Below are 20,291 nucleotides of genomic sequence, written 5' to 3'. Positions count from 1 at the left end.
GCAGGGGGAGGGTGGGGAAGGGGGGGTATACCCGGGATATTGGTGGTGGGGAATGTGCACTGGTGGAGAGATGGGTGTTGGATCATTGTGACACTGTAACCCAAACATGAAAGCTTGTAACTATCTCACGGTGATTCAATAAAACTAAAAAAAAAAAAGAAAAAAAAGATCAATGTATTCTTTTCCAATTTATTGGGGAGGAGATGTTGCCAGGCTCGGCGAGGCTCAGCTAGGTTGGGGCTGCTCAGTTTCTTGTCTTTTCATTAAAAGTCAGTAGTGAGTTAATTGAGTTGATATGCTAACTCCCAGGCTTGATGCCGCTTGAAACGTGCTCCTTCGAATGCAGTCCAGGCTGTCTAGGACAGAGCCTGTCCCGCCCGGGGGACTGCAGTGACCCTGGAGAGCAGATCGGACACACAGACAGTGGACTCTACTGCCAGACTCCGAAGGGGGCCGTGGGGAGGGAGCGGCTGGGCTGAAGGGGGCAGTGCTGGGAGCGGCATCCCGGCAGGGGAGGTCAAGGGGAGACCAGGAATCACAGCATGTGGGGTGGCTCAGGCAGGGAGTCCGTGCTGATGGGCTCCAGGCGTGGGATATGACCTCACCAGCTAAGCAGGACGGGGCCTGGCCAGGGTTTATAGGAGACCTCCCAGGAAACCCAGGACACCGCACAATGATGCTGCTGATTCACTCAGTGATAAATCTTTGTTCTGAGTCATTCCTGAATCAGTGTTCCAGGACTCTCTCTCTCTCTTTCTCCCTCTCTCTCTTCCGCTCTCCCTCTCTCCCTCTCTCTTCCTCTCCCTCTCTCCCTCTCTCCCTCTCTCTTCCTCTCCCTCTCTCCCTCTCTCCCTCTCTCTTCCTCTCCCTCTCTCCCTCTCTCTTCCTCTCCCTCTCTCCCTCTCTCTTCCTCTCCCCCTCCCTCTCTCTCCCCTCCCTTCCTCTCCCCTCCCTCTCTCCTTCCTTCTCTCTCCTTCCTTCTCTCTCCCCCTCTCTCTTCCTCTCTCTCCCTTTATCCCTCTCTCCTCCCTCTCTCCCTCACTCTCTCTCCCTTTCTCTCCCTCTCCCTCTCTCCCTCTTTCCCTCTCTCTGTCTCTCTCTCCCTCTCTTTCCCTCTCTCCACCTCTCCTCCCTCTCTCCCTCCCCCCCGTTTGTGCATGGCTCTTCCTTAGTGTATCTGTGTGGAAAGGACAACTAGAACTCATTCCTTCACATCCTCAGGGATCAGTGTCTTGCTGTGCTGCTAGCTGTGGTGTTCTTCTTCCACTCACCTGTCTTCCTCTGATGAAATGATTTTTGTTGCCTTCTTTCTGTGAAAGATCTCTTGGACGCCTGTGCTCTGTGACGATGGTGATGTCCTTCTATCCAGAGGAATGTCATGCAGCTATTCTTTCCTCTAGAGCAGTTTCTCAACTGGGATTCATACGGCCCCTGTGCGTTCTCAGTGTGTCCCGGGGGCGGGGGGGGGGTCCACAGGAAGGATAGAAGGGCAGAAGGGTGGCATGATCAGAGAAAGATTGAGAAATACTGCTTTCAAAGACTTAAGTGAGGGGCTGGAGCAATAGTACAGTGGGTAGGGCGTTTGCCTTGCACACGGCTGACCCGGGTTCGATTCCCAGCATCCCAATGGTCCCCCGAGCACCGCCAGGGGTGATTCCTGAGTGCAGACCCAGGAGTAACCACTGTGCATTGCCAGGTGTGACCCAGAAAGAAAAAAAAAGACTGAAGAGAGCTCGATCAAGTGCATTGAAATGCTTCTGTACGAACAAAGTGGGGGTGTCAGTTGTCCCCAAGCGTTGCCTCAGCCCAGGGGTGCAGCTATGCGTGATAGCTAGTCCTTGAGGAGGCGACCTGTTGGAACAGTCGTGGGCAGTGTCCTGCTGGGCACTGTATGCATGTGGACACTTTGTAACTGCTTGTACTAAAGGGACACTTTGTATCTATTGCACCTCTGTGCCAAATCTATCCTCCATCCTTGGGAGGGGATTTGGGCCACACCCAGGGGTGCTCAGGGGCTATTCCTAGCTCTGTGGACAGGACTGACCCCTGGTGCTGCTCAGGGAACCACGTGTAGTGCTAGAGCAATGAACCAGCATTGCCCCTGCCATGGTGACACGCAAGACAAGTGCCTTACCTCCTGTACCATCTCTCTGATCTCCTATAAATGCAGAATTTCTCAACCACTTGAGTCAAAGTGATGTGGAGTTTATTAGAAAAATTTACCATACCCCTCTTCATCAAATCCTTCTTTCCTTATTTGTTTTCTTCTGGGGACACACCAAGTGATGCACAGGGGTTACTCCTGGCTCTGCTCTCAGGAATCACTCCTGGCGGTGCTCAGGGGACCATATGGGATGCTGGGGGTGGAACCCGGGTCTGCTGCGTGCAAGGTGAATGCCCTCCCTGCTGTGCTATCGCTCAGGCCCCCCTTCTTTCCTTTTGTCTGGGTACGGAAGTCCGGATTTTGTTTGCGATGAGCCAAGCCTGATTTTGTTTTGGAACCCCTTGCCTGCTTGTCACTGGAATGCCAGGACATGGACACCCGTTCCCTGTGGATGTGTGGCTGACCTTGTTATCCTTAGTGTGGGGCGGGGGCGTGTGCAGGAGTAGGGGGAGCTGTAAGGAAATACTGATAGAGACAATGGGTAGACGTTCTTCCTTTACTCCACCATAGCCTGAGAAGAGGGATCTAGGTGGCAGATTTCTTTTCCTTCTGGAGTCCATCCAGCAGTGCGTGGGGCTGACCCCAGCTCTGTGTGTAGGGACCACTTTGATGGGGCGTGGGGGAGAGCACAGGGTTCTGGGAATCAAGCCTGGTTTGGTTGTGCACAAAGCAAGTGCCCTACCAGCGATACTGCCGCTCTGGCCCCTAGGGTGGAGTTTTCAATGGGATCTGTCTTCTGCCAGCCAGGTATTCCTGAGCTCACTGTGTCACTGTATCACTGTCATCCCGTGTTCATCGATTTACTCAAGCGGGCGCCAGCAATGTGTCCATTCGTGCCAGCCCTGAGATTTTAGCAGCCTCTCCTTACTCGTTACTCGTCCTGAATTAGTTTTGAGCAAAGGATGTGTGTATATGTTTATAGCAGTTAATGTTAATGTTTATGCTTTTGGCTACAGAGACTGCACCACCACCACCACCATCCCCAGAGTCCTGAGACCCCTCCCCCTCTGTCCCCAGGTCCTTTCTGGTCTACTCTCTCCCCCACTCTTCCTCTACCTCCACCCCAGCTTGGTGGCTTCAGATCTGTTGTGAGGATGCAAGGGTGTGTCTATCACTGGTGATTCAACATTCCCTTGTTTCTTTTCTTTATATACCGCATATGAATGAGATCACTGGGTATTTGCTCTTCTCATATGACTTTACTTAGCATGACATCCTCTGTTTCCATCCGAGTTGTGCTAAGAGGCAGAATTTAATCCCCCTCCGCCCCCGGCTAAGCGTTCCATAGTGTGTCTGTACCGGTTTCCTTATCCCTGAATCTGTTGTTGCTCATCCGGTTGTTTCCAGAGCTTGGCCGTTGTGAAGAACGCTGCAGTAACACCGGCGTGCATGTGTACTCTTGGAAAGGATGCCAGGGAGAGCACAGGGAAGCCCAGCCGATGGCTTTTGTCGTAGTTGTATTTTTAGTGTTTTGGGAAGTCTCTATATTGTTTCCACAGAGACCGGGTTAGTTCTCAACATGGGTGAAGGTTCCTTTCTCACCGTAGCCTCACCACTGGCTATTTCCAGACTTTATGATATAGACCCTTCTCTCCAGTGAGGTATTACATCATTTTTTATTTGCATTTCCCCCTGATAATTGGCAATCAAGACAGTGTGGTCTTGGAATAAAAGCAGACTCTCTGATGCTAGAGAGATAGTGCTGGGGTTAGGGAGTGTGCAAAACACACAGCGCTCGGCCAACCCCAGTCGCTGCAATCGCTGGCTGTAAGTCTGGGGGCCCTGAGCATGGCCAGGGTCTCCCGTGACCTGCTGCTCTTGGCTCGAAGCAGCACCACGTTCTTGAACCCTTGCATTCAACTGTCCCATCTGACTGGCTGAGAACCAGCTCTGGAGACCCTGAGGGCTACTTGGGAGTTAGCACCCCTAGAAGTCCCCTCTCCCCGCACCTTCCCCCCAAAGCCAAAAGAAACCAGACTTTCTGACCAGTGGGAGATGCAGAGGAGAACCCAGAAGTGAGCTGGTGGGCGTTTGGAGGGCTAGCTTAGGACAAAGAGGGAGATGCAGCAGGGGGAGGGAGGAAAGTCTCAGCAATGAACGGTGCTTGGCAAACTGGTCGGTCACATGGAAAAAAATTGGATCCCTATCTCACAACGACACGTAACTGTAAATTTAAAGTGATATAAGGATTATGATTAGGCCTGAATACATAAACTACAGAGAGGAAACATAGACAGAACTCTGTATTACCTTATAGGTATCTTCCGTGATTTGATGCTATTGAACATCAAATAGCATTGGCAAAGACCAAAAAATAAAGAAATGGAACGACATCAAACTAAAATAACTTGCTGGGAAGAGATATGAAAAGACTATAGCTAAAATACCCAATGGAATGGAAGAAGACATCACACCATAAATCTAATGATATATAAATCACTTGCAAAAGCTCAACAGTCCCAAAACAAACTCATCAAAAAATGAGGATGAGAATCCAATAGACGTTTCCTCAAAGGAGATACACAGGTGGCCAGCAGGTATATGAAAAAGATGGTGTTCTTGATATTTTAGTACCAAATAGTTTGTTTTCATCTTTGTTACCTTGTAAGTGAAGACTAACATTCAATAATAATCTTCTGAATGATTTAGATGATAAGGAAGGTAAGTGAGAGAGAAAACTGCAGGTCACGTGGGTGAATGCTGACTGTGGCAAACTGCCCACAATGATTTTGTCATCTTTTGTAAGATCAGCATCCCTCTATTCTTGATGATCTTTCAGTATCAATATTGCAAACCACAATACAATGCCCAAAAGAAGAGTGAGAGAGAGAGAGAGAGGGAGGGGGAGAGAGAGTGAGAGGGAGAGGGAGAGGGAGGGAGGGAGGGAGAGAGAGGGGGGAAGAGAGAGAAAGAGAGAGAGGGAGAGAGAGAGGGAGAGAGAGAAAGAGGGAAAGAGGGAGAGAGAGGTGCCAACCAAAGAAGCAGGCAAGGGTGGGGGTGGGGGTGATGGGAGGAAACCTGGGACATACTTTTGCTGGGAAGTGTACACTGGTGGAGGGATGGGTGTTAGAATACTGTATGACTGAAATTCAATCATGAATGGCTTTCTAATGCTCAAAAAAAACCCCAAAAAATTATTTAAAAAAACGAAAAAAAAATATTTGGAAAAAAAATCAACATCCCTCAAAACTGAGACCAAGAAAACTTGACTTCAGAGCATCATTTAACTAATTTTATGGTTCACTGGATTTTTACTTTTATTTTCATAAACCCTACATACCACCCCCCAAACCACTCCCACCCGCCCCTCTTAGTGCTGGTCTCTAACATAAGTCAAATTAGTGAATTGGTGGGTAAAATGAGCTTTCTACGTTTCTTTTTGTCTATTAGAATTTTAAACCACGTGACGCATATTCCCACCGGAAGGGGGAAGTTCCCCCTGTGATAGCCAGGGATATCGCAGCCAACCCTTTTGGCACCTCAGGTACTTAACCGCTTCGGAAGATTAAGCTGCTCGGTGCTCGTAGTTGATGTTCCAGCTCTATTTTCTGTGTCTTTCGTCCCTATTGTGACTTTGTTCTGGTGGAAGATGCACCCTCGCTGTTTCTGTCAGACTCTGGGCTGGAGCAGGTGAGCGCAGAGGAGACCCTCAGCAACGGAGGGCAGCCCTTGCCCTGTGAGGCCGGAACCCCCCCCCCCCACCCGCTGAGTGCTTGTCTCCAACATGCTGATTCCTGTGGGCTGACGCTCCCCTTTGGGTCCTGCCCCTGAGTTACACCCACCACCTGCCTTCTAGAAGGCTCTGCCCCTGGCGAAACTATTTTGGCAGGCAAGCAGCCGGTGAGAGAGAAATGGCCAACAAAACCAGGTTTCCGAGCATGAAAATGAAGCCTAGATAAAGCGTATGAGAAATAGGTGCACGTTACTAATAGTCACGGGAAGCGTGGCTTGCTGGGATTACAGATTACAGGTAAGTGCTTTCTGCATCACTCTCCCCACCATACCTGTAGTTTTCTGTGATTTAAATGAAATTAGATACCAGCAGGGGCCACTAGATGTCAATCTGGTCCCTTCTTGCCCAGAGCTGGCACTGTAAGCCCGAGCAGCTCAGCTTAAGAACGTCCCGCAGACGGGCTTGAAGAGAAACCAAGCACGAGGGGCCCTTCAGCGACCCTGTGCTGGGCGCTGAGACGAGGGAAAGTAGAGGCGGGAGAGGCCCGAGCGAGCACTGCCTGGCTGAGCCAAGGCGGGGCACAGAGACCTGCGGTCCTCAGGGAAGGGAACCCAGGAGGAGGCACCGGGTACAGAAGCAGGCGTCCTGCTTCAGATGGAGGAGCAGGGGCAGCACTCGGGATTCACTCCCGAGGGCGAAGGCGCGGCCCCGAGGGAGCCACAGTGCTCTGGGGCCCTCGGGTTCCTCCCGGCTGAGGAGATTCCTGGGGCAGTGCCGTGTCCCGGGGTCACTGCAAGGGACCTTGGCCACGGCTTGGCTTCACTTTGCTGGTAATCTTTCTACAATGTCTTGACTAAGTCATTAATTTTATTTTCACAATGTCACACAATTTTAGTGTGTGTCCCAGTTGTCTGTATGCAAAATTCACCTGTCATTCCTGCTGAAGGTGACTGTGGTTTTGGGGGATAAACAGCACCTGACATTTGTCCACTATTCATAGGAGCACTGCACTCATGTGTGGAATATAAAGCAACATGAGACGGACACCCAAGGACAGCAGACACGAGGCCAGGAATATTGCCCCATGGTTGGCAGCCTGCCTCATGAGCAGGGGGAGAAGGCAGCCGGGATGGAGAAGGGATCACTGAGTCAGATATGGTTGGAGGGATCGCTTGGGATGGGAGATGTGTGCCGAAAGTAGGTAAAAGGACCAAACATGATGGCCTCTCAGTGTATGTATTACAAACCATGATGCCCCAAACAGAGAGAGAGTGTGGGGGAAATTGCCATAGAGGCAGGGGAGGGTGGGAAAGGGGGGCTATACTGGGGACACTGGTGGTGGGGAATGTGCACTGGTGGAGGGATGGGTGTTCGATTATCGTATGACTGAAACTCAAACTTGAAAGCTTGTAACTGTATCTCATGGTGATTCAATAATTAAAAAGAAAAGAAAAGAAAAACAAAACAAAACAAACAAACAAGAAATTTGTCCACTATCACAGCGCAGCCTCAGAAGGCGAAGAGCACTCCAATGTCTCCGGAAGGATGGGCACCATTAACAGAGCAGACCCTGCATTTTACTCTCCCGGGTGAGTGCAGGGATATTTGTTACCGGGATATTTGTCTCCTGCGTTTGGGACCCGAGGGTATCCGAATCCTATTCTGAATCCCAGGAGGTAAGAAAATCCTCCCAGGGCACCCACACGGGCTGGTGTGGCTCTGCCTCGCGGGGAGGATGGTGCTAGGGCGGGATCTTCGTGCCAGCCCTGCTGGGAAGGGGCCTTGGCATCACGGAGGATTCCTGCGGACACGTTTGCGCAGACCCTATCTTCCCCCCACCAGAAGGAGTTGGGGGATGGACTCCACAGAGTGGCCAGCGCAGAGCTTTGTCCCCGAGGAAAGCAGACACAAGCCGGGCCTCACCCTGGAGCAAACTCGGGGTCACTGCAAGGGAGGACGGAGACGAGAGAGGAGCAAACGGAATCCTGACTGGGTACTAGAGCCAAATCCGAGCGTATTTGTCCAGTGAATTGGGGGCCTGAACCGTGTTCCGGGTGTTGTGTTCAGCGAAGGCCTAGCCTGGGCAGAGCAGGCACAAGACGCACGTTCCTCTGTGCAGTGACTTTTAGTGGGAAGAGCCAGAGATCAGACGGAAGTTGATCACTGCATATGTGGGGTGTGAGGAGGAGTGCGGAGGGAAGGTGAGCTGGGAGGTGCAGGGCTGGGTGGTGGCGACACCCTGAGGAGGTGACCCTTGGGTAGGAGTGCGAGGGGCCAGTCTTAGCGGCAGGTGAGCCACAGCCTGCCCAGGGTGGGCGAGACAGCGCCTTCTCACCACGGGACCATCACGCCCGCCCGCCAGGCAGCTGTTTCCCCCCACCACCACCACCACCACCGCCTCTCTGCTCCTGGTTCCCTGCACACAGCAGGGCCCTAGGAGGAGTCGGGGGTCTGCTGGGACCACAGTTGCAGTTCCTGGGGCCACGGAGGCGGGAGCGGGGGGGGGGGGGGCAGGAGGTGCTGCAAGGCGTGTCCTCAGACATCAGAGGGTCTCCCCAGCACCCAGACGGGTGTCTCAGCGAAGGAAGTGTGCACGGAGATAGCACAGGGTCACGTATTGCAGGCACAAGCTCTCTGGTCCGGGAACGGCCCGAGGGCACAGGCCCGGCTTCTCGGTAGCTCTGCCGTCTCTGCAGACTGGACTTGTCTCTGTGCCGTCCTGAGAGAGGGCCTGCCCTGCGAGACTCCTCTCCCTGACACACCTCGAGCCTCCTTTGCCTTCGTCCCAGCCTACTTCTACACAGAGGCCACCAAGAAACACACGCTTGTGTCTCAACGCTCAGTAGAAATGATTTGGATGTTGCCTACGATTTTAAAGACTTCGGTGTATTTGACTGGGTTGATTTACCCTCTTTGCAATCAGGAACTGTCGCACACTGTAGCACTGTCGCCTGTTGCTCATCGATTTGCTCGAGCGGGCACCAGTAACATCTCCATGGTGAGACTTGTTGTTACTGTTTTCGGCATATCGAATACGCCACGGGGAGCTTGCCAGGCTCTGCCGTGTGGGCGGGATACTCTCGGTAGCTTGCCAGGCTCTCCGAGAGGGACGGAGGAATCAAACCCGGGTCAGCTGTGTGCAAGGCAAACATCTTACCCACTGTGCTATCGCTCCAGTACACAATCAGGAACACCTAAAATTAAGTACAAATTCTTTTTGGTCTTTGGGTAACACCCAGCCAGGCTCAGAGCCTATCCCTGGCTCAGGGTTCACTCCTGGTGGAGTCTGGGGGGAGATACAGTGTGTTGGGGGATCAAACCCAGGTCGACCACGTGCAAGACAGGTACTGTACCTGCTGTACTATCTCTCCAGTGCCACGAAATAATTAAAGAAAATAATTATTTATATTTTTGCTTTCGGGCCAAACCTGTCGGTGTTTGAGAACTGACTCCTGACTCTGGATGGCACGTGGACTGTATGGGATGCCGAGGGTCGGACCCGGGCCGCTTGCAAGGCCAGCACACTACCCACTGGATTGTGGCTCTGGCTCCAGGTTCTTATTTTATTTTTTTTAAAGAATTTTATTCTGGGGCCAGAGTGATAGTGCAGCGGGGAGGGCGTTTGCCTTGCATGTGGCCAACCCGGGTTCGATTCCCAGCATCCCGCAGGGTCCCACGAGCAGCACCAGGAGTAATTTCTGGGTGCAGAGCCAGGAGTAACCTCTGTGCATCACTGGGTCTGACCGGAAAAGCAAAAAAAAAAAAAAAAAAGAAGAAGAAGAAGAAGAAGAAGAAGAATTTAATTCTGACCCGGGTTCTATGTGATGGTTTCTCTTTGGCATCCAGAAAACAGGCCCAGGGCCCGTTAGAACGGGCAGAGCTGGAGCCCTTCAGAGCACACGGACCTCCCTCCTGGGGTTAACAGAAACATGCTGGAAGTTTTACAAGCTCTGACTCTGTGTGTTGTGAAGTTTCCAGAACTTTCACCTACTCCACGGTCTGGCACGGCCGCCACATCCGTCAGGCCGGGCTGTTCCAGCCGGGAGCGGCGCTGAGGGCCGCGGGCCAGGCCCTGGAGCCACCAAGTCCAGGCACCGGCCCGTCTGGCCTGACTCAGTCCTGGACGGGACGGCGGCAGTGGATGCGGCCTCCCCGGGAGCCCGCGGGCGTCTGCCACTGTGGCCGGGGGGCGTGGTGGCCCTCTCTCCTCTGACGGGGACTACGGGGACTCCGGGCTCCATGGCCACCCTTGACCCCCTGTCCCGGGGATGCCGCCTGCCGTCGGGTGGGGGGGCAGCAGGACGTTTGACCCACTCAGAAGCCAGCACAGGGGCTCACAGGCTCTGCCTGCAGCATGAGGCAGCCCAGGGGAGCAGGGCCAGGGCCAGCCGGCTCTCTCTGCAGCACGAGGCAGCCCAGGGGAGCAGAGCCAGGGGCTCACAGGCTCTCTCTGCAGCATGAGGCAGCCCAGGGGAGCAGGGCCAGGGGCCAGCCCGCTCTCTCTGCAGCACAAGGCAGCCCAGGGGAGCAGAGCCAGGGGCCAGCCGGCTCTCTCTGCAGCACGAGGCAGCCCAGGGGAGCAGACCCAGGGGCTCACAGGCTCTCTCTGCAGCACGAGGCAGCCCAGGGGAGCAGGGCCAGGGGCCAGCCCTCTCTCTCTGCAGCACGAGGCAGCCCAGGGGAGCAGACCCAGGGGCCAGCCGGCTCTCTCTGCAGTGGCTGTAGCTCCAGGCACGGGGACAGGCTGGGAGAGAGCGCAGAGCCTCCGGGTGGGCGGGGCCCTGCGGTGGGAGAGGCCGAGTTCTGACCAGGCCTTGAGCTGCCTTAGCCACGATGCTCAGCCTCTGGGTCTGCATCGCTTCTGGACAGCCCGGGGTAGTCACAGACCCCGGTTACGCCATCCCGGGTGGCCTGAGTGCAGACAGACAGAGGGACAAGGGCCTCTTTTGCTGCTGCTGTCACTGATTTTGTTTTGGGGTTCCACGTGCAGTGGTCAGGCTTGCCCTGGCTCTGTCCTCCTGATGGGCTCAGGGCACGCTACTGGGAACTCATGTAGGCCACCTGCAAGACAGAGCTACCCCCTCTGGCCCACAGCAGGCCCCCTTGGTGGGACAAGGCCCCCGTTTTCGGAGAAGCTGGCTCTGCATCTCGAGAGGAGGCCTGTTCCCTGGAGAGGGGTTTCTGCAGCAGAGTCCCCCAAAGCCGGCGTCCATAACGGCTTTGCAATGATTCCTGTCTCTGTCTCTGTCTCTCTCTGTCTCTCTTTTTAAAAAAATCTATTTATTCATTTATTTAATTGAATTGCCGTGAGATAGTTACAAAACTTTCATGTTTGAGCTTCAGTCGTACAATGATTGAACACCCATCCCTCCACCAGTGCACATTCCCCACCACCAATATCCCGGGTATAACCCCCCCCCTTCTCACCCTCCCCCTGCCTCTATAGCAAACAATTTCCCACATACTCTCTCTCTACTTGTGGGCATTATGGTTTGCAATATAGATACTGAGAGGCCATCACGTTTGGTCCTTTGTCTACTTTTGGCACACATCTCCCATCCCGCTCGGGATGGTGGGAGGGTTGATCCCTCCAACCATCATTGACTTAGAGATCCCTTCTCTGTTCCAGCTGCCTTCTCCACCAGCTCATGAGATAGGCTGCCAACCGTGGAGCAATCTTCCTTACTTTGTATCTACTGTCCTTGGGTGTCAGCCTCATGTGATGTTATTCTACATTCCACAAATGAGTGCAGTCCCTCTATGTCTGTCCCTCTCTTTCTGACTCATTTCTCTTAGCATGATACTCTCCATGTCTATCCACTTATAAGCAAATTTCACAACTTCATCTCTCCTAACAGCTGCATAGTATTCCATTGTGTAGATGTACCAGAGTTTCTTTGACCAGTCACCTGTTCTTGGGCACTTGAATTCCTGTCTCCTGCAATGGACTCTGGACCCTGTTAGGAGATGCCGGCGGCCTTGGGTGTCTGGGGCCTGCCACGACTCATTTCTCTGGCTGTACGTGGAGACCTGTGCGACCCGGCTTCTGTCAAAGGCAAGCCGCTGCCCATGAGCTGTCGCCGTCCTCTCTGCCGCTGTTCTTCTGCTTCTCATGCACGGAGAGGGGGTGTCCATTTTAAATGTCGTGTGATAGGGCCATGGAGCAGCTGTGTCTTCTCGTGTTATCCATGGGTGCTCCTTGCAGGGGCATTGTGGGTAAAATCAACATTGCATTCTCTCGCTGCTGTGTAGATGTAACGCTGGTCAGCCGTGTGCGGCCAGGTGAAGGCCTGAGTAGGCTGATGGAAGGCTGACCCCTGGGCAAGAAAGAATTCTCCTGCCAGGTGGTCTTTAAGCTGGAAAATCAGCATTTCCTGGCTTGATACCAGCTATGGCCTTTGAACTTGAGCTTGAATTGGAATATTGGCTATCTGCTCTACAGGTTTCATTAACTGGCCGGCCCACATCAGTTCCTTATAATAAATCAATATCTAGGTATACCCACCTCTATTTATATTGACATGTAAATATTGTTATTAACATATCTACCTACCACCATATTTATTGATATGTATGAGTCACCCCAGGAATTAGTGGAAATACTGAAAGCTACAGGAGAGTAGGGTGCTGGGTTCAGAGTACTCCCTCCCAGCTGTCTGCCATGGACGCGGGGGAGGGACGGGAGGAGGGGAGGGATACTGGGGACATTGGTGGTGGAGAATGTGCACTGGTGGAGGGATGGGTGTTCGATCATTGTATGACTGAAACTCAAACGTGAAAGCTTTGTAGCTATCTTATGGTGATTCAGTTAAAAATAAGGGAACCCCCCAAACCCCAAAGTGCTCCCTCCCTCACAGAGTCCTGATGGCGAGAACCCAGTCAATACTTCACGTTTCTCTTCTCTTATTCCCCTCTCCGATGGTCTATCTACACAGCTCCAGGGGCTTTGTGAGGGCAATCAAACCACTCTCTGCACACATTTTGAAGGTTTTTGGTAGAACAAATGTTGAACAGATATTTACGATTATTATCATTTAAATTCTGGGTTACATTTATATTTGAAGAAAATGATGATTATACATGATGTATGGTTTTTGGTATAAACAGAAATTTTAAAAATCTTTTATAATTCTCAGACCAGGCATACATATTCTAAGTAAAACTCATTCAATCTTCCAATTCCTTTATTATTTATTTATTTATTTATTTATTGCTTTTTTGGGTCACACCTGGCAATACACAGGGATTACTCCTGGCTCATGTCCTCAGAAAGAGTACTCCTAGCGGTGCTCAGGGGACCATATGGGATGCTGGGAATCGAACTCGGGTCAGCTGCATGCCAGGCAAATGCCCTATTCGTTGTTCTATTGCTCCAGCCCCTCCCAATTCCTTTATACAAAGAGTTAAGACTGCTAGTATAGAGATTTACACAGCTAAACGAGAAGGCGCACTTGGAACTGTTGATAGCTTGAATAACACCTGTGCTTATACAGACCCTTCTGTGCTGAGGGACTGCAAGTACTTTGCAGACAGTCTAGGAATAAAATCCTGCCCCTACCAACATGCATCAGAGACAGCGTCCTCAGACACACGTGATTCACAGATACCCCAAGCCAACCTGCTGGCGAAAGAAAAGCGAATGATGTTCTTTGCATGTGATCCGTTTTCCTTCAACCCGCTCAGCTCTGCGATTCTCTGACACCGTCACAGTGCTCAGCGATGGAATCACTGCACCAGCCCTGAGCTAGCACAGAGCCCAGGCACGGCTCACGACTGCAGACACACGAGGCCGAAGTTTCACACATGCTGCTCCCGCTTCCCTCTGGTCGACCGCAAAGCCAGGGCCTCTCACAGTGCCTCTCTGGCCCCACAGCAGGGCCAGGAGTTTATTCTGCAGGAAGCACTAGAGCAGCCGTCTGGGTGACCGTGTGGGGACACTGAGGGAGCTTCCAGGAGGCTCCACGCCCTTCAGGAGCACCTTGCATGCCTCCGCCTCCCTGGGGGTCTCTGAGCCTTGCAGCTAGAGGTTTCCAAGGGGAGTTCAGTACGGGAGCTTGACCAAGCCCCGAGCCAGCGTGGTCCAACTTTCCCGTCCTGAGATATTGAGACGAGAGTGGACTCCCGTTTCCCAAAGGGCGACAGGACGGTGAGGGGAGCCTCTGGGGTCTCTTCCAGGCAACTTTCCCCTGGCCTGATGGCTCTGGAAGCCTCCACTTCCAGGGCAGCACTTTGGGCCTTAGGGTGTAACAGCTGGGCGCAGGGACAGGACACAAATATTCAGCCTACGGCGAGCTGGGTGACCTCTCGGGACCTCGCGGGACTCGGCTCCCAGGTCACTCAACGTTTTGACCGACAGAGCAGGCCCGCGCCATCCGGATGAGAGCCCTAGACTTTCCCCTTGCCGAGGACGGGTCTCTGTTTCAGAAGGGACACTTGCTGAGCTTGGGCCACAGCCGTGTGTTCGCAGGACAAGGTGAACCTGTCCCGAGTTTGACGTGAGCCAAAACCTCCTTCAGAGACTTTAACTGAGCCCCAGAAATTGTTGCTTCTTATATTTTAACCTGAATTAATTATGATAATTTTATACTTGCCTAAAGTTATATATGTCTTGATGCTCAGGGTTTACTCCTGCTTCTTCTGCACTCAGGAATCACTCCTGGCAGTGCTGGGGGGGCGGGGCATATGGGATGCTGGGAATCGAACCCAGGTTGGCCGAGTGGGAGACAAATGCCCTCCCGCTGTGCTATCACTCCAGCCACCCTCCCTCCAGGGGGAAATTTAATCCCTCACTTTTTGTTTCCTAATTCCCTCCCACCCCCAACACACACACATGGTTAGGTGATTGGTGATGATGTCAATGTAAGAGTTTATGAGTTCGGGGCTGGAGCGATAGCACAATGGGGAGGGCATTTGCCTTGCACGAGGCCTACCCAGGTTCAATTCCCAGTATCCCATATGGTCCCCTGAGCACTGCCAGGAGTAATTCCTGAGTGCATGAGATAGGAGAAACCCCTGTGCATCGCCAGGTGTGACCCAAAAAGCAAAAAAAAAAAAAAAAAAAAGAGTTTACGAGTTACGTTCCAAGCAGTTCCTCTGTAGGGTTGGAAAGGGCATCAGTGGACGTAGAGACTGATTCATAGGTTGGAAGCCTGAGTTCAGTCACCAGCACTGCATGGTCCCCACACACCGCTAGGAGTTACTCGAGCACTGAGCCAGGAGCGGCCTCTCAATCCCACTGTGAGTGATCCAAACACCACGCACCACACAAATCCATCTCATGCAAAACGTGGAACTTAGAATCACTCATATGCTGTCTTGATTCATGCATTTTGCTTGGAAAAAACATTTGAAATGTAATTTATAAATGCTTATATATATATATATACATACATATATATATATATATATATTCAACCATTTGGTCTGATTTCAAAAAGACTCTTTCAAACATGTTCGAAACTCTTCCAAGGACTTTTAACCTCGCTCCTCGAAAGTACCACGGCCATCAGAATTTCCGTAGCGTAAGCTCTCACTCTCGGTCTAAGGCAACGGTGCATGTGGAGTGTGAAGGACGAGGCTGCAGGGGAGACCTGGCTAATTCTCTGACTGTGTCAGCCGAGGCTAGCAGGAAGGAAGCTGAGGCCACCTCAGGCGGTCGGGCCGGTCAGGGGTCCTGGCCTCGTGCCTGGAGCGGGGCAGAACCGACAGCAGCTTGGGTAACGCTCGCTGCCTGCGGCAGGCAGAGGGGACAGCTGTCCCCGGGGAGGAGGCGCTTGGGGGGCTGAGGCCAGAGTCCGCTCAGCCCGAGCTGGGGTCGGCTCTTTGGGTGGGAGGAGATGGACCCGATGGACCTTCCAGGGGAGGGACGACCCCTGCCCCGTCTCCGCCGGGGAGGTCAGTTTTCTGACCTCTCTGAGTCCTGGCTTTGTTTCAGAACCATGCTTCTTTTTTTTTTTTCTTTTTGGGTCACACCCAGCGATGCTCAGGGGTTACTCCTGGCTCTGCACTCAGGAATTGCTCCTGACAGTGCTTGGGGGACCATATGGGATGCCGGGGATCGAACCCGGGTCGGCCGCATGCAAGGCAAATGCCTTCTCCGCTGTGCTATCGCTCCGGCCCCCATGCCTCTTTTCTTACGTGAAGTCCTGACAGTTTGAGTCCTGCAGAGGAGGATTTGGAGGCAATTTGTGGTAATTTCGCAAAAACGTTTAATTCACTCTATGGGGTTGAAATGTCACGCCAGAGTTTCACACTATTTCTAGGGTCGTTGGCTTGGCCTGCCCCCTACACACACGTGGTTCTGACTTGCTCATAGATGTTTACAGGATGAAACCCATCCCCCGTTCATGTTAGCAGGGTGCCAGAAAAGTGCCAAATCCCTAGATTACAGTTCATTCGGGTTCATCTTGAAGCTTTCCAAGCATGTGAGGCTGGATGCGGGCTGGCGATCCATTTCCCATATGCGGCCCCGGAGGCTGAGATGCAGGGGGGTTCTGAGCTGCCAGCACCCGAGCTCTGGGTGAGGGGTTCAAGTTTCCATGGTAAGCGTCCTGCTTTTGAGCCGCCGTGGCCGTCAGTGGAGTTCCCTCGACCACTCACAAATGTGTGCGAGTGTAGTTGGGCTCCCATGTGAAAGAGAACCAACAGCTGAGGAGAGTGGGAACACGGGGTCCCTGTAGCCACACAGACAGCACAGGCTTCCCCGAAAGGCGGACGAGGGCTTCCACAGGGCTGAGAGGGGCTCTTCCCTGACCCTGCCCAGGGATGTGCTGAGGGAGGCCCCGGGTGTCTCTGTGCTCCTGGGCAGAGGGCTGGCCAGGGCCTGCCAGAGCTCGGGGAGACAGCGGCTCTTGCAGGGACAGTTTCCTCCCATTGTCACTTGACAGTCTTTAACAGGAAAAACGCTCCCAATTGCTCGAGTCCTCATGCTGCTTTCAGCAATTTCTAAGAATTTTTTTCTTTTTTTTTGGTTCTGGCCTCCTCGGGCTTGGAATGTTAGTGGTGTCTTTTAGAGATTTATTTCGTGTACGATCTCAAGCAACTCATCATGATCTATCAAGTTACCTTGGAGAATAGAGCATTTGTGCCAGATAACTGCTTAGAGATGCTTTATTTCAAAATGTTGTCGTTCTCAATTTTTAGAATTAGGATAACAATGCATGCGTTATGGGTTGAGGTGATAAAATTCATTAATCTCAAAATGACACGTGAACAGTTGACTCTGGATCCTTTCCAAATATCAATCATTAATAAAGGAAAGGCATGTAGGTTGAGACGGGGGCTGGGAGATAGCGTTAAGGGGTGTGTGGCCTCCCAAACTCTGCGGGACGTGTGTCCCCAGCATCACGGGGTCCGAGCAGCGTGAGGGCTGGGCTTGCAATCCTCAGCCTGTCCTGCGTGCCGGAGGGTCACCGCTGGGCCTGGCCATGCTCTGGAGAGTCCCTTAACTGGACTCGGGAGAAGGACGAGAGTCCGTCACAGTGTCAGAAACGGGCACTGCTCAGCAGGAACTTGTCTGCGGATTGCGTCTCCACTTCAAGGCGACCTTGGGGTCCGCTCGCTGTCTCTCTCCCCCTGTCTGAGGCCTGGAGCAGTTGCAAAGTGACTCTCACATTTAGACGTATGACTTTCATCGCCGAATGTTTTTACAAGAAGCTGCATTGTGGTTAGCAGCAGTTTGAAACGATTCTTCCCTAAATTCAAAGTAAACTCTGAATCTGGCTGAGAGAGAGGAAGGAAAGCATGGAAGGAAGCTTCAGGATTAGTTCTAGCACGACGGAAGCCACAGGAAGTGGCACCTGCATTTTGTGGCTGTCATCCTAGGGTACTGACAAAATTAAAAAAAAAATTCATGTCTGGCATGACACTGAGAAACTACTATGGCCTTTTGGACTCCAAAATTTACATTGATTTTGAAAAGGGCACTCATCTGAAAAATAATATTGTGTATTTTTTTGTGATTTTAATCATATATTTTAAAAAATGTTTAAATTACATTCTGGAGGGGGGAGGACAAAGATAACTGTATAGAAAAGAACATCGTTAGTATTATTTCGTGACCAGCGAATTTCTACACCCAAATTTGGGATTCATCACATAATATTGCCTGAAGCCCTTTCACACAGGACACAGGGAGTTCGGCCAGAGGACACAGGAACATCTTTTCAGGAGAAAACCCCCTTTGGGCTAACAAGCTGCAGTTTGAAAGAGAACTCAACGTTTGAGGAAAGGCACCTCGAACAAAAAATCCTATCCTTAAGTACCTAATTGGGAGGCAAGATATGAGAGATCAGAAGATCAGGGACCAGAGTCAGTGACGGATATCATCTGAGTGGGCAACTGCAATTTTGCTGAGGTAATATTTCCAGTCTCTCTTCTTAGATACAAATCCTGAGGACAAACTTCTGAGGTGAGCTTTACTCACTTCAGTCTAAAGCAGAGAGCTCTGGGGACTGAGGGGTAGGACTTAAGTCTTGCCCAGTAAACTCAGTTCTTCCCAGGCCATAATCTATTGACTGCTTGCAGGCCCCGTGCCTGTGCCTCCGGAGAGAAACCTCCCTGTGGGCCTCTGAGGCATAGCCGTTAGCAAGCGGACACCAGCTATTCAAAGCTAAGGGTGCCCCTTGTGGCTCTGTGTTATTTGGAGCATGCCTGGAATGTAGCCACAGACACTTCTGGACCCAAGGATCAAGGCGTTAGTGAGGCTGAGTTCAGTCAGTCCTTGGTATTGAAAAGAAATCAAAGGACAATATAAGCTTATAGCTAGGTGTAAACTCATGGCACTCTCCAGATTTAAAAAAAAACGTGCAAGAAAGAAATAAAAAGTGACAAATGAAGCTTTATAAGTATATAACAGAGGTATCAAATACAAGAACATCCACTTGTACTGAAAGAAGATCAAAGAGACAAAGACTGACTTTACAAATAGTCAATTCATATAATATAGATCAATAGTTTAGAGTTGATGTTAACAGTTTATATATAGTTGACATTAATAGTTTATATCAATAGTTTTACCTATGTTCAGTTTCTGAAACTCAGTAATGAAATGCAAAGGGTGGTTGGATTGATTAAGAAACAAAACTAGACACAAGGTGATTCCATTAAAATCAATAAATAATTAAAAAGGGAACAAAACTGGACCATCTGCTGCTGATAGGAGAAACAGATGACAAAAATAAGGCTCAAGGTAAAAGACTGGGAGCAATATAATAGGCAAATCATTACAAAAATAGGAAGAGAAATATGCAAATAGATTTCAAACACAAAAGATAATAAGAGTTGTGGACTTTCTATTATAATTAAGGAATTAATAAATCAAAAGGATTTCATACTCATTAACATGTGCAGAATGGAGGAACAGCAAAACATAAAAATCAGCTATAGACAAATCTGTACAGACACTGACAGTAACCAAAAGCAGAAGGTTTTAACCAATGATGGGTAAGTCAACAGACAGAAGTTCAAAGAGGAGACAAGAGCCTTCAGTGAAGAGTTGGAGTGCCGTAGTAGACAGATAGGGCTCACTACCCCACAGAAGTTGGAAACATATCTTCTTCCAGTGCACGTGGAATATTCCCCAGGAAATTCCACTTTGTGATAAAAACCTAGTGTAGATAGTTATAAAAATTGAAACCATATTAAGTTTCTTTTCAAATCACAACATGAAGATAGAAGTTAATCATAAAAATAAAGCTAAAAAACAAATGGAACCTAAATAATGTGCTTTAGAATAACTATATGATGAATGAAGAAATCAAAGAAAAATAAAATAATTACCGGAAACAAATAAATATGTTAAAAAAGCAGAGAAATCAATATTCATAAACAAGTTACATTTCTATGTGCAAATAATAATATGGGAATCAAAGCAACAATCTCATTTCTTTTTTTTTTCTTCTTTTGCTTTTTGGGTCACACCCGGCAATGCACAGGGGTCATTCCTGGCTCATGCACTCAGGAATTACCCCTGGCAGTGCTCAGGGGACCATATGGGATGCTGGGATTTGAACCCGGGTCGGCCAAGTGCAAGGCAAATGCCCTACCCGCTGTGCTATCACTCCAGCCCCCAACAATCTCATTTCTGACTGCATTGAATACCATTAATTTGGGAATCAATTTAACAAAGGAGGTGAATTAATTTTACATCAGGAACTATAAGCCCCTATTAGTAGAAATAAAAGCAGACACAGAAAATGGAAAAATATCCATTTCATGGATTGGAAGAACTGAGTTATTAAATTACCATCCAACCAAAGCATTATGAGATTCAATGTAACCTTTACAAAGACTCCCCCAGAATTATTCAAGAACAAAGAAGAAATACTACTTAGTTTTGTAGGGAACGATAATCTTCATCCCCTAAAATAATCAAAGAAATTATGAGAATAAAGATAAAAGGAATAGCACCACTTAACTTCAAACTATTATATAAAGTTACAGGTGCTGAAATGG

The sequence above is a fragment of the Sorex araneus genome, chromosome 2, assembly GCF_027595985.1.
Source record: "Sorex araneus isolate mSorAra2 chromosome 2, mSorAra2.pri, whole genome shotgun sequence".
NCBI lineage: Eukaryota > Metazoa > Chordata > Mammalia > Eulipotyphla > Soricidae > Sorex > Sorex araneus.
The sequence above is the reverse complement of the archived record's forward strand: the minus strand, read 5'-3'. Positions refer to the sequence as shown.